Genomic DNA, 15,570 nt, shown 5'->3' on the forward strand with positions numbered 1-15,570 from the left:
GTATTAAAACTGAATGAAATAACCTTTATATTTATACACATATACAAATATATGTAATTAAAATTTAAACAACATTTGGACAAATAACCAATACCCTAAGTCCACATCCAATCAAGGAAAAGGAAATAAAGTGAGTTATCAATCCAGAGCCCTTTAAATCTTATATATATATATATATATATATATATATATATATATATATATATATATATATATATATATATATATGATTTTTGGGGAAAAATATAACTTTATAAAATACTTTATAGAGTTTAACATTTTGAAATACTTTTGGTGATTTGATGTCATTTTAACACAATTTAAAACCATTTGATTTGAAGATAATTGAAATCTATTTTGTGCGATATTTTAAAACCATTTCTTGGTAACACAAAATCCTTGTCTTAGACTTGTATTCCCCCCCCCTCCCCCCCTCCCCCCCCCCCCCCGCACTGCCTATTAAAAAACAGTAAAACTATGGAAATATGGGGTTATGAAATTACCTTTTAAAGGGAGATTAGATTGATGATTTGATATAGGACGTTTTACTCCCACAAGTGAAATCCCCTAACAAAAAAAGTCATATATAGCAATTTGTATAGTATATATGCAACCAATTAGCGAATATAATCATAGCAATGATTGGAAATCGGAATAATTTGTATGTATAACTTACAAATAGGAGTGTTAGAATCTAAAATGGAGGCTGAAATGGGTTCACGGTCGGGAGGGTTCACGACTCATGAGGTGTTCACGACCCTAAGTTCTTGATGAATGAAGAACATATGAAGATCCTAAGCAACTTTTTAAGAAGATTCAAAGGGTTTTCAGATGGCTGTTCTTTGTGTTCTTCGTGTTCTCCACGAAAACTAGTGAAATTAAAGGATTTCAGCCTAGTATATGAAGATTGAAGGATGTTCTTGAAGTGATAACAAGATCAAGAGATGATACCGGTTAGATCTTATGAAGAACTAGTGATTATCACTTGAATATGATGAGAAAGGATGAATTTAGCATGCTCTTGAGGAGAGAGGAGGTTTTCGACCCTTGCTACTCTAGAGAGAATGAGATTCTTTGTGGTTGGACTATGTGGAATGAGAGAAAAATCAGTCACTTTAGTATAGACATACCTAGGAGTCTTCGGAAGTAAACACATCCCGAGGAGATAAGATCTTCAGGTTCACGACCGAGAAGGGTTCACAACTAAAGGCGGTTTGCGAGGGTTCACAGTCCAAAGGGCTTACGGACGTGAACCTCATTTGCAGCCCGAAGGCTGATCACGGCCTCGATCACAGCTGTGAGGTTGCCTACTGTTCATGGCTGCAAGATTGTGGTCAGAAGAGAAAGAAAGAAGAAAAATGATGCGAACACTCTCGGATCCCACTTACTCCTTTCTTAACACCTAATATTCTTAGGGTTTTAATATGAAAAGGTTATTAATCTAACCTTAATAAGAATCCAGACAATAAAGAGGACTTTAATTGGCCCAAGTTTGATTTTACATGTAGAAAATAACGGGATGTTACACAAATACACTCACTCTTTACTCCCAAAAATGCTCATATCTCATGCACGGCGTGGTTTTAACGTCCAATACCTCATTTTTATGAATCCTCTCCACTAGAAACACTTAAAACGACATATATTAGGCTCTGGAGTTCAACAACTCATAAAGCTTCAATCTTTGGGACCAAAAGCCCTAAAATGGAACATAATATGCTCAAATCAAAAACGATGAGAAACCTTTGAGCTTTATACCTTCAAATGATGCTCCAACTACAGAAAAGCTCCAATCCAAATCCTAGGCTCCAACTTGATTCTCTTCCATGCTCCTTCTTTCACTACAAGGGTACTAAACGAACCCTTAGAAGCTCACAAATAAACACTCAAGCTAAAGGAATGTAAATTAGGGTTTTGAGAGGGTTTAAGGTTGGAAATGGTGGCCAGAAATAAGGCCATCATTTTCTTTAAATAGGGACACACCCCTCATTAAAGGTTTCACCCTGTTCCAAGTAGTCCCGGTGTATTAGGTGGCTCCACTTCCAAATCACGCACATGAGTACGAAGAGCATACACACGTGTACGCCCCGCGTACTCAGCTGGCACATTTTCTCAAATAAGGGACTAAACTTGCCAAAACTTCAAACTATCATAGCTTTTTCGTTATAATTTCATTTCCACTGAACCTCATATCAACGGAAAGGTGGCGAGAAGCCCTACACTTCTAGTAACTCATCTCACTCTCAAGGCTTCCTCATGCCTACGTTGTAGCCCACGAACACTACATTACAGACTATTTGAAACAGGATGTTACAATTCTCCCTCACTTGAATTAGATTTCTCCCTCGAAATCTCTCATTATCATTACTCAGATCCCATCAATTAGCTCGAGAAGTGCAACCGATTATTTGGAACATAACCGATCTCCCCAAGACAATTTAACCCTCCAACTCAAAGAAGAATGAACCCTTCACCGTAGCATAACCGGCTCTGCCTCTCCAAATCCTGGAATCTGTAATGGTATGTCTCCCTGACTGACCGCCCATGCTGTATATTCCTATGTCATTCGCTTATCGAATAACAGACTCGATAAAACACCTCCAAATCTGATTACTTTGTGGTGACTGATGGAACAAGTTGTTGACCCTAATTAGCTGTTGAACACTTATGCCCGACTCACCAGTTGACTCCGACCAAAACCCAAAGAAACAGGGGTCATCTCGCACCAATGACCAACCACTGATACTGCTATTAGAACCCATCTGAAGAGTGAACCTCAATAATCAGCCCTCAACACTAAATGAAGATGTAACATCCCAAATTTCAAGATCAAAAATTTTGGTTTTAATTAAGTTATTATAAAACCAACAGTATAAAAACATTCATAATAACATCAGATGTTAAGACCCAAGTGTCAGTAATCAAAACATGTTATCATCAAATAGTATCAGAGTGTAATCCCAAGGATCTCATGTGCAAAAAATCATAGTGTGATGCGTTGTGTTCAAGCCGGTTCCTTTCCCTTGAAAATGAATACCTAAAACCAAAACTATAAACCGTAAGAATGAAGCTTAGTGAGTTCCCCCATCATACCACATACCATATAACAAACATACTACCACACAATTATCGGGTGCCCGACCTACCCTCCCAGGCAATTCTGGGGTGCCCGAGCTATAAATGTCAAGCAATTATAGGGTGCTTAACCTACCCTCCGGTCTATCTCAACCGGCTACGGGGACTATTTCACCCGTAGCACTACCACATAACATAAGAAAAACATACTGTCAGGAATATTTGGGGTGCCCAAGCTACCCTTTGGTCCTTACGACTGTAATCGGGGACTATCCCCTACTACCTACTATCACATAACATCATATCATGTTAGCACATAAACATATCAGGTAGTAGCAAACCTAGATGATTATCACAAAGACAACCATCTATCAAACTGTTGGGTTTTGAGCACTATAATACTCCTATGGTGCACATGCAACGCTAAATGCTTTGGATCTATGTTTTCTCTATTATACATGCATAGTTTCATTTTTTCCAAAGCATTGTGCTAACTAGTATACAAATCGCCAATTGAATAAAACATCTAGTTAGATGACATACCTTTTGAAGGACTTGCAGTTCTTGACCCTTGATATCTTGAGCACCTCAAGTGTGATGCCTCTAATGGTTCACAAACACCAATATGCAAGAGGATGATTTAAGAGAATAATATATTTGTCTCAAAGAGAAGAGGCAACCAATTTTGGTCTATGGAGGGTCCTATTTATAGTGTTGGACATGCTAGGGTTACACTTGGTAAACGCTAATAACCCACGACTTTCCATATTCTCATGCTCCATGTGTTTAACCTCCATGGAATATCCATGGATTAGTTTAGCCTATAATCATAGATCATTAGCCTACACTAAAAGAATGATTGATTTATATAATCAATCCCCATATATTTAATTAGTCTATTTTGATCACAAAATTAATAAATTAATTCTTGATGAATACTAATTAAATAATTTCATATTAATATATTATACTTGTAATATATCAATATACCATAAATAACCTTATTCTCAAAATTCATCCTATCAAAATGCATAGGTGAAGGCAACCTAAAAGGACCATGCTACAATCGGGTCAACTACATACCAGTTATAGTTATGGGATTAGACACCAAATCCAACACAAACAACTCTACCAGTGGGCCGACATTGTGGCCTTATACCCACTTCTACTAAAAGGTAACTCACCTCACTCTGTTAAAGTCCCATAGATTAAACTTTGGCTGCTGGATGACAGCTTCCCAAACTGTCAATATCAAAACAACACCCAATTAATAAATGGTTCCAACATAAAAATCACAAGTCCATGCTTGGGATAAAGACTGTTTTACCCCTATCTTAGCTTGATTCACCTCAAGGCCCAATCCAAAGGCCCAAAAGTTAAACTATGAATCAAGGCCCCACAAATGGCCCAAATTTCAAAATTGGGCCCAAACCTTTACATGGTTTTATTCTAAGGCCTAACCATTTAGTCTAGTCCAAACATTTGGCATTTCAAATGGCCCAATATCTCATAATCACAAAGGCGCAATTATGGCGCACCTATGGCCTAATTTTCCAAATTGGGCCCAAACCCTCATATAGGCCTTACCCTAAAACCCATTCATATACTCTTAGTCCATATGATTATTGTTGGATGGCCCATTATTGTCCCAAACACTAAAGCCCAATAGAAAGGCCCAACACAAAGCCCAAGTGAAATTAGGGTTTTCACATAAAATGACGATTATGGTTAAGTATTTCTCACTTAACCCATTAAGAACTTAATCCATTAAGTCCATCGATCTATTGGGTCAATCATGTAGTGTGGTCGGGCTTAATACACAATCTCAATCCAGTTATCCAAAAGGCAAGTCCCGATAGTCAAAAACCCATATGTCCAATATTAGGGTTTTTCTAAACCTTAATTAGGGTTTCCAACCCAATCATAGCCCAATAAGCCCAACAACGAGGTCTTTTGATCAATTAGGGTTCACTAGGCCCATTAGGATTTCAATAGGTCCATTAGAGTTTTGCTAGTCGGGCACCAGCCACTACCACCTTGGGTAGTTGTGGTTAACAGCGGCTCACAGCGACGGCCACCAACTCACGGTGGTGGTTAGGGTTTCTAGTCCATTTTGTCCAAGAGTCCACAAAACAACTAAACGCAAGAGAAAGCACACCTCTACCAACACAGCGGTTGGTGGCGGCAGTAGGTCGTAGCCGCCACCTCACGGTGGTGGTTATGAGTTTTCTTTTCATTATTCCTTTACAAATTACAATATATAACACAAAAACCCAATTAAAAACATACACACACACACAATAAGATAAACATACACACCACCACCCTTGTGGTGGTCGGCGGTGATAAATGGTGGCAGCCACCACCTCACGGTGGTGGTGGTGGCCTTCCTAGATTTTCCGATCAAACAAAAAACACACACTAATCAACAGAAAGCACACCCACACTTGGATTTCGACCTCTAAGGGGGGAAGACGGTGGCACCATCGACAAAGTGGTGGCCACGTCTAGAATGGTAGTGCTTGGCTACATTTCCTGATCAGAAAATAAGAAGAAAGGATGGTGGCTTTTGTCTTCCGCAGAATGGCACAGTGATGGTGGAGCTCGGTGGTGCAAGGTGACTACGGAAGAGATGGTGGTGGCTTGAGGTGAAGGAGGGGGGCAGCTGACAGCGCTGGAGGCTGACGGTTCACACCGACAGCAACGTGGTCAGCTGATGATGATAGTCGAATGGGGTCTCGACCGATCGGAAAGGTAGGAGGTCGGGTGGTTGCTTGGTGGCCACTAGCTGGTCGGAGAACGGACCAGAATAAATCCCCCGGTCCCAAATCGGTAGTGATGGCGGCAGTTGGCTAGGAGGGATAAGGTGGCGGCTGTAGCTTCATTTAGGGTTAGGATTTGAAGCTGGAGGGGTGACGGGTTATATACCTCGATCCCTTAAACTTACTTCCATAATGACAAGTTTAGCTCCTTCTTCCAAAAATCATCTCGAAATAAATCCCATATTTACCCTTTAAACCCCTCCTGTAGAAAACCCTTACAAATGAAGTCTGAAATTTACATTTTTAACCCCAGCCATCCAAAAACCCTTCAAATTAAGTCCCAAGAATTACGATGCAGCCCCTCCCTTAACAAAACCTTTTCAACTTAGGTCCATAATTTACTCTTTAGCCCTTGCTTCCATATGTCCTTTAATATTAGGTCCAAATGGTACCAAGCATCCCCTGTCTTCTAACAATCTTCACAAAATAAATCCTAGAACTTACACTTTTAACCCTCGAATAATCCAACTTATTACATTTGGCTCCACAAAAACCAACACCTTACTAATTATTATGGATTTTAGGGATACTTATTCATTCATAGTTTATTTATTTATTTATTTAATAAACTAGGTGTTACAACTCTCCCTCACTTAAATTAGATTTCGCCCTCGAAATCATTCATTACCATTCCTTATACGCCAAACCACTCATGGTACATGGTCATAAATGAACCTCTTGCAACATGATCACATATACTTAGTCTGAAATATGTAGTCTTGAAATGGTCTGACTCCCTGGTAGATCACCCATGTTGAGCTTTACCATGCTTAATCTTCCTCGACTGATTGACCAAATGCATACTTTCTACCTTGATTATCTCGATTCTACCATTAGAAACAAAATCATTGACCATAGTTAACCACAGGGCACTTATTATTGACAGAAGGCTTGAATAATCCTTCGAGTAGAAGATCCATCCTTGTAACGGTTCGACTCAAGCGAGAGCTGTGTAACAGGATCAAATCAGCTACTCTGAATATATTTAATCCCACTATGTGTGACATATCACTTCCCATTCGATCATTTATTTCGTCCGTACTTTCAACCTACAACACAAATACTAACACTGCCAACACTGAAACTACTTGAAGCACTAAACTGTCTGAAGTAGTATGCTGCCACATGGCTGCTTTCCAAAATCTAACGAGACCTTCTGGGTCTCCAACTGATCGGGTCCATGCATCGAATCCTAATGTCACCAAATCCAAGGCTAAAAGTGATTGCTACCTGACCAATGCTAGCCTTGTATCACAAACAACCTTAAGTAGTCCATTGCTTCCTTGATCTCATAACTGTAGTGGCGCTTCTATAATCTTATCACTGGCTCAACCAGGTCTAATTCCTCTGGGGGAATCCATATACCAATCTATGGATTTGCCACGCCCTCACTGCTACATCCAAACTAGTGAGTATTACTGTTCCTCCTGCGTTCCAAGAACACACTCATGCTATCTACCAACCTAGTGAATACTAGGGCTACACCCACAGTCTCACAACACTTTATCACTATCTGCCAACCTCATGAATGCTACGGCTACACCCGCTGTAAGTCCCTAATTTGCCTATGTATCAATCAAATCCGTTTGGTGGTGCGGAATCCCAATCAAACGGATGATGTCAGATCAAATAGAAGAGAAGTAGAAGAGGAATAATATGAATCTCTGTATAAATTGATTAGAATTAAAGTTCCAGATACAAAAGATTCACACAATTACACACATATGCTCCTTATTCTCTCTGGCAGTAAACTCTCTTTGTGTTTATCATCCTGTACTCCTCACCCTAACACCTATATATATACATGGAGAATATGAGCCGTATAACATGGGCCGTAAATGGGTTTACGGCCGTAAACCTATTTATGGCCGTAAACACAGCTGTAAACACCTTATAACCGTAACCACCAAGATGTTTACGGTCCAAGACACAAAAATACATTTTTCTAGAAAAGTAAAGTATAAACCATATTTTTGAACCAAAAATCTCCCCCTTGCATTATAACTTTCTTTTCTTAATTGACCCAACAAGTTCCCCATAAAAATTAGCTGGCTTTTGTTGTTAATCTTCAGTTGGAGATTAGCTTCAACATTTATCTTCGATGACTTCACAACTTCAAGATGTACTTGATGAATCTTCAATGAATGACTTCATCTTAAGCACTTGAACTTTTCTTCAAGATTTGACTTTGAACGCACGTTGGGTGAGGAGGTTTTACGTACTGATTCTTGAAAGATAGTGCTTTCAGCTTGAGAATCTTCAGAGAGAACAAATCTTCTAGATCACTTCAGCAGGTTTAAGATAACAGCAGGCTGATTGAGGAGGCTTCAATGCAATCTGTCACATATTCTTCAAGTGAGCTTGACCTTTCTTCTAGGGTTGAAGGATTGAATGTTGAAAGAATAATCTTCATTTCTTGCTCCTTCGAATGCGAATTCTTCGATGCTCACGGACGAGGCTTTGGCTCAGAAATCTTCAACACAAACTCCATGAGTCTTATCTATACCTGAAATCACTTTCCAGGACAAAACAAAGCTAAAAGAAAACTTAGCACACATATTAAAACAGAAACAAAAATATTTTTTGGATTTTTGATTTTTCTGAACAAGAAATAAAACAGAAATAATGCTATTTTTGGATTTTTAATTTTTCTGATTTTTCTTTGATTTTTGAATTTTTCTGATTTTTTTTATTTGCATTATTTTTAATTTTTAATTCTCCCCTAATATTTAAATTAGAAGAAACTATGACAAATTTAACAAAAATAAAAATGATATCTAACTTTAAGAGTAATTTGGGATCAATGTTTTTAAACAGCCTTTATTCACTTGTCGGTACCTTCTATCTTCATGTCTCTATCTGGTCGATCGTCAGTATTGTTGTCCACTTAAAAATGAAAAATTGTGACAATTTCAGGACATACTATTTTTTACAAGACAAGGTGAACTCAGGTTCCTAGATATTATATATGATCCTAAGTTCCTAGATAATATATCTTAAGGACCATTCATATGACGACGACCAGGGATATTGTTGTCCACCTAATTGAGCAGCGAGATCTATAGACAATCTGTGAGTGTTCAATTTTAATTGTACTGGAACATGTTTCCCGCTTCCAGATATGCCCCGGTAGTCAAGGACTTCCAGAGTACTCCTTACATCGGATGAGCAGACCATCATTAGGGGAGAAGATAGATTCAGAGTATTATCATTTAGTGCATACGCTGTGTACTAGGTCAGATTGTTAGTCACGTAGAGGAGACAGTATATGGCTAACAGATAAGAGGAATTTCATATGTATATATATGTATAATATGTAGAGAAATAAAGTTGCATATGTTACACTCCAGTTCGGATCTCTTCCAATCACGCAGAGGAGGTAACATATGACTAACAGACAGAAAGAAAGAAAATGATTTTCTACAGACCTAATTTATCGGAATTTACCAGTCACCCCATCGAACCGGAATTAAGGACAGGATCCGCACATCGAGGAAAAGTGAATCCACAGTTCTAGATATAGGTTATTTAATGTCACTGGTAGATTCCCATGTATATCTCTGTTGGGTTTTGAGCAATCTACACTTCCTAAGTATGCATGCAACCCTAATAAACCTTGGATCTATGTTTGTCTAAATACATGTAAAATAATAAATTTTCCAAGGTTTATAACCTATCTAACATGGCATGGGGAACATTTCAACATAAAAGAGTTAGAAGAGATTACATACCTTTTGATGAGTTTGGTTCTAAGGAGTTTGAGGGCCAAGCACCAATAGTGTGAATGCCTCAAATGGAATCACAAAACACCACAAACTCTTGGAAAACTTTGAGAGAGTATACACACTTGTATAATTTTGGCCACACACAAGCTTACACACACTAGTTCACTAGTTGCCATTTCATGCTTCATAAGCATGCTTATATAGTGTGCATGGTTAGGGTGAAACCCTAATAACCCATGTCTTTTCCTTTCCAAGGATCCATGGGTTGAAAGCTCCATGGATCATCCATGGACTTCCATCCAAGCTTAGCCCATTAACAAATGAGTGTTAGCCCACACCATATAAAATCAATAGACCATAATCTAATTAGTCTTCCTTTTAATCTCTAAATTAATTCATAATTAATTTAAGACTAAAACTAATTAAATAACATAACTTCATATTAATATATTATAACTGATAATATATTAATAAACATATGTGTATAACTCTCATAAAATTATCCATAAATAGTTTGGATGAGATGCAACCCAAATGGACCATGCCGGTCGGGTCAAGTATATACCAAATAAGTTATGGACTTAGACACCTTATCCAACAGACTCCCACTTGGATAAGTCTAATAACTGTATTTGCCTATATAACTTCAGGAACCAACCAGCAATCGTAGCTCTCGAATACTCCGTCGAACTATGAAGCGCTATTTTTAAGACAAGTGATCACATAATCCTCTGTTCTCATGATATCAGCCAGACAAACACATGGAACTATGTCTTGCTTATTGTCTAGCAGTTGTTTCTCGATTTTCCGATTTGTTTGACAAAGAACTTCACTGAACACATCGGTTTAGTTCTGACCATGCCCGGTACATGGGTCAACACAAAATCATCGAGGGGCCCAGATATCGCTTCTATTTATAGAAGGAACAGATAAACTTCGACTCATATGCTTGTTCTACTAGTTGTTGAATTGTACACAAAGGCACGTTTTATAACATCAAGTTACTGATGCGTTTACGTGCAATCAATGCACAACCAACTCATAGGTAACAACTCATATCTCTAGGTTTGAAGATTTACATGATATTATCGTCTCACGATCACTCGAGATAAATTCCATGAAGTGATACAAGTGAGAGTGGGTTTATACCAATACTTATAACTTATAAGTACTCATGTACGTTGCAGCAACCATTGCCATGTCTAAACACCTTTAGCCAACTACAAACCCAATTCATGACAATCTTGATTCATACCTACTTCCGACGTATGATCGATTGTGGAGGTTTGAATAAATTAATTATTCTGGAAGTCAAAACATGCAAAACTGAAACAATAGTAAATAATTGACAATGACAGTAACACTTTACTCATAAATAAATCACAAATTTTATTCATCATCAAACTTCGATTACATTTTACAAGTTTCAGGAAATCTGTAAAACTAATATCGTCCCTCAGCCCGATGCGCCTCGCATGCTAAAAATGCTTAACCCTTGTCAGTCCCTTCGTAAGGGGATCTGCAGGATTCTCATCCGACGATATCCTCCTTGCCACGAGGAGTCCTTCTTCAATCTTGTGTCTTATGAAGTGAAATTTTCTGTTAATGTGTCGGGATCTGCCATGATCTCTTGGTTCCTTGGCTAACGAAACCGCACTATTGTTGTCACAAAATATCTTTATAGGTTCCTTAATAGCTGGTACAACTCCAAGGTCTCCGATGAAGTTCTTTAGCCATATCGCCTCCTTCGCTGTTTCACTCGCTGCTATATACTCTGATTCACAAGTCGAATCAGCCACTGTCTCCTGCTTGGAACTCTTCCAAGAAATTGCCCCTCCATTTAAGGTAAAGATCCAGCCTGACTGAGAGCGGAAGTTATCCCTATCAGTCTGAAAACTAGCATCACTATAGCCTAATGGTCTCAAGTCATCACTCCCACCAAGGGTAAGGATCCAATCCTTAGTCCTCCACAGGTACTTGAGAATGTTCTTTACCGCGGTCCAATGAACCTTGCCAGGGTTCCCCTGATACCTGCTGACCATGCTCAAAGCAAATGCCACATCAGGGCGGGTACAAGTCATAGCATACATGATCGAGCCAACTGCAGAAGCATACGGTAATTGGCTCATCTCAGTTATCTCTGCCTCTGTACTCGGACTCTGAGTCTTACTTAATTTGGCATTGCTTTGGATCGGTAAATCTCCTTTCTTGGAATTCTCCATGTTAAACCTTTTCAACACCTTATCCAAGTAGGTACTCTGACTAAGTCCAATTAGTCTTCTACTCCTTTCTCTTAATATCCTTATCCCTAGGATGTAGGCAGCCTCCCCTAGGTCCTTCATAACAAAGCACATCCCAAGCCAGGACTTAACCTCCTGCAAGGTTGGGATGTCATTTCCTATAAGTAGTATGTCATCCACATACAGTACCAAGAAGCTAACTATACTCCCACTAGCTCTGACATACACGCAAGACTCATCTTCACTTCTCGAGAAACCAAACTCTTTGACCTTCTCATCGAAACAAAGATTCCAGCTACGAGATTCTTGTTTTAACCCATAAATGGACTTCTTAAGCTTGCATACTCTATTTGGGTACTCTGCACTGACAAAACCCTCTGGCTGATTCATGTACACATCCTCAGCCAACTTTCCATTAAGGAAAGCGGTTTTGACATCCATTTGCCATATTTCATAATCATGAAATGCGGCAATGGCTAACATAACCCTAATAGACTTAACCTTTGCTATCGGTGAGAAGGTTTCATCATAATCAATACCTTGAGTTTGAGTAAAACCCTTCGCAACCTATCGAGACTTATAAGTATGCACTTTTCCTTCCATGTCGGTCTTCTTCTTGAAGATCCATTTGCACCTGACTGTTTTACGTCCTGGTACATTGTCAACCAAGTTCCAAACTTGATTGTCATACATGGACTGCATCTCGCTGTCCATAGCCTCCTTCCACTTGGCAGACTCTGGGCCTGCCATGGCTTCCTTGACACTGCTAGGTTCATCCAAATTTACCAATGTACTATCACTGATAAATGTATCACCTTCCATAGTAATATGAAAACCATAATAAAATGCAGGTGTGTTCCTAACCCGTGTGGAACTCCTCGGAGGTACAGACTCGTCAGCTGGATCAACAGGAGTTTCCTCCTCAGGTTGATTGCTAGTGTCTGACGTTCCTTCACCAATTGATTCTTGAATTTCTTCAAGATCAATTTGCCTCCCACTATCTCCTTGGCTTATAAATTCTCTCTCACGAAAGACCCCTCTTCGTGCTACAAAGACCACATTCTCATTGGGTCTGTAGAAGAGGTAACCGAAGGATTTCTGTGGGAAGCCGATGAAAATACACCTTTCGCTTCGGGGTTCAAGCTTATCATGAGTTTCACGTCTCACGAAAGCTTCGCAACCCCAAATTTTGATGTGGTCCAAATTGGGAACCTTCCCAGTCCACATCTCATGAGGTGTTTTGGTAACCTTCTTTGTAGGGACTAGATTAAGGATATGGGCGGCAGTCTCTAAGGCATACCCCCAAAAAGAGATTGGTAACGAAACTCGACTCATCATAGAGCAAACCATGTCCAACAAGGTTCGATTACGCCTCTCAGCTACACCATTCAGCTGTGGTGTCCTGGGAGGAGTCAATTGTGAGACAATCCCACACTCCTTAAGATAGTCAAGGAACTCGGTACTAAGATACTCACCTCCTCGATCAGATCAAAGCATCTTAATGTTCCTGCCCAATTGATTTTCTACTTCCTGTTTGAATTCCTTAAACCTTTCAAAGGTTTCTAGCTTATGTTTGATTAAGTAGACATACCCATATCTACTAAAATCATCAATAAAAGTCACATAATACCGATTAGCATCCCTTGTCGCGGTTTGGAATGGCCCACATACATCAATATGTATTAGGTCCAACAAACCCTCACCCCTCTCACAAGTTCCAGTAAAGGGTGATTTTGTCATCTTTCCAAGTAGACAAGATTCACAACTATCATCCGATTTAAGGTCAAATGATTCCAAGAATCCACTCTTTTGGAGTTGGCCTATGCGTTTCTTGTTTACATGTCTAAAATGACAATGCCACAATGATGCTTTATCTAGGCTAGTAGAAGAATCAATATACAACACATTATTTCCTAAGTTGTCTACAATCGACACAGTTTCATACACACCATCACAAGGTAATGCTTTAAAATAAAACACATTATTAAAGAAAGCATTAATACCACCACATTCATTATCAAACGAAAAGGTAAAACCTTGTTTGTACAAAGTATGAAAAGAAATAATATTCCTCGCCATATCAGACGAGTACACGCATTTATTCAAATCTAATTTTAACCCATTATTAAGCAACAAAGTATAAACTCCAATCTTGGAAACAGGTGAAGCCTTCCTATTCCCCATGATCATGTTTATCTTCCCGTGCTCCACATCCTCACTTCTTCTTAGGCCCTGCAAATCAGAACATATGTGAATACCACATCCTGTATCAAGCACCTAAGAGTTAGAATATGTTGAGTAATTAGACAATATAGTGTAAATACCTGCATGGGTGGGTTTCACTTTCCCATCCTTTAGATCCTGCAAGTACTTAGGGCAGTTTCACTTCCAGTGTGCCTTTTCATGGCAATAAAAGCATTCAGCATCCTTGGGAATGCCAGAAGGAGTGACAGAACCGCTCTTGGTCTTCGATGAGGAGGCTTCAAGAGACTTTCCCTTGGTACCCTTCGAAGGGTGCTTCCTCTTTTTTCCCTTTGCCTTGCCCGATAGCCAAAACACGGGGTAGATGTTGGAGTAGGAGTAGTAGAGGTAACAACCGCCTTACCCTTAAGATCGGATTTCGCGGTCTTCAAGAGTCCTTGAAGCTTGCTGAGGGTAACTTCCTCCTTGTTCATATGATATGTCATACGAAAATGGTCATAACAAGAAGGCAAGGAGTGCAAAATGATGTGAATTGCCAACTCCTCAGGGATGTTTACATTCAGCTTCACCAAACGGTCCACATACCTTTGCATCCTTTGCATGTGGGCCGTGATGGATTCACCGTCCTTCATGTGGGTAGTTATTATGGAGGAGATTATTTCATACCGCTCCTGACGAGCACTCTGATGGTAGCTTTCGATCAGGTCTTGGTGCATCTCAAAAGGGTAGAAATCTTCATATAACTTTTGGAGCTCGGCTGTCATCGAGGCCATCATGATACACGCCACCTTAGTAGGATCTCTCTCATGAGTCCTGAATTCAGCGAACTCCTTATCGAGGACATATTCTTTGTCCTCATAACGAGTAACCATCCTGATGTTCCTAATCCAATCCATGAAGTTGGAACCATCAAAGATGACCCTCCCACAAAGATTCATGAGAGAGAAAGAACCAGTTGGGTTAGAGCCCGAAGCATTAGTGTTGGAAGACATCTGAAAGAAGAAAGCAAGTTTAGATTAGATATATAGAATCCTTAATAAGACACCCAAATGTAATATTAAGGCTAGGACCCAATCACAATATATTACACTTTGAAGAGGGATGTCGTGATCTAAGTAATAATATATTTGAAAGGTAGGTGAATGACGATTCACGAATTTCCATCATGAAAACAAAATGAATTATTAGGTTTAATTGGATTTGAAATTCCTAGATTCATTTGAGATTCATTGAACTTTTCAATGGCATGTTTCAATCTCGATTGTGCCCTTCATGTTTTGTGACTGGGATGCCGAGGATCACAAAAAAAGGTGTGAATAACCATGCTAATTCACTTGGAACCCTTAATATTATCACATAATCAATGTGCCGGTTAACCACACACGCTCAATTGATCTATGACAAACATTAAGTCACCCTTCGTGATCCTTACTAGTCCAAGTTAGCGTGCCGGTTACCCAGATACGCTCCACCAATGACTTGGTAAGGTACAAAGTGTGAATTCCA

This window comes from Lactuca saligna, chromosome 5 (assembly GCF_052625555.1).
Source record: "Lactuca saligna cultivar CGN05327 chromosome 5, ASM5262555v1, whole genome shotgun sequence".
NCBI lineage: Eukaryota > Viridiplantae > Streptophyta > Magnoliopsida > Asterales > Asteraceae > Lactuca > Lactuca saligna.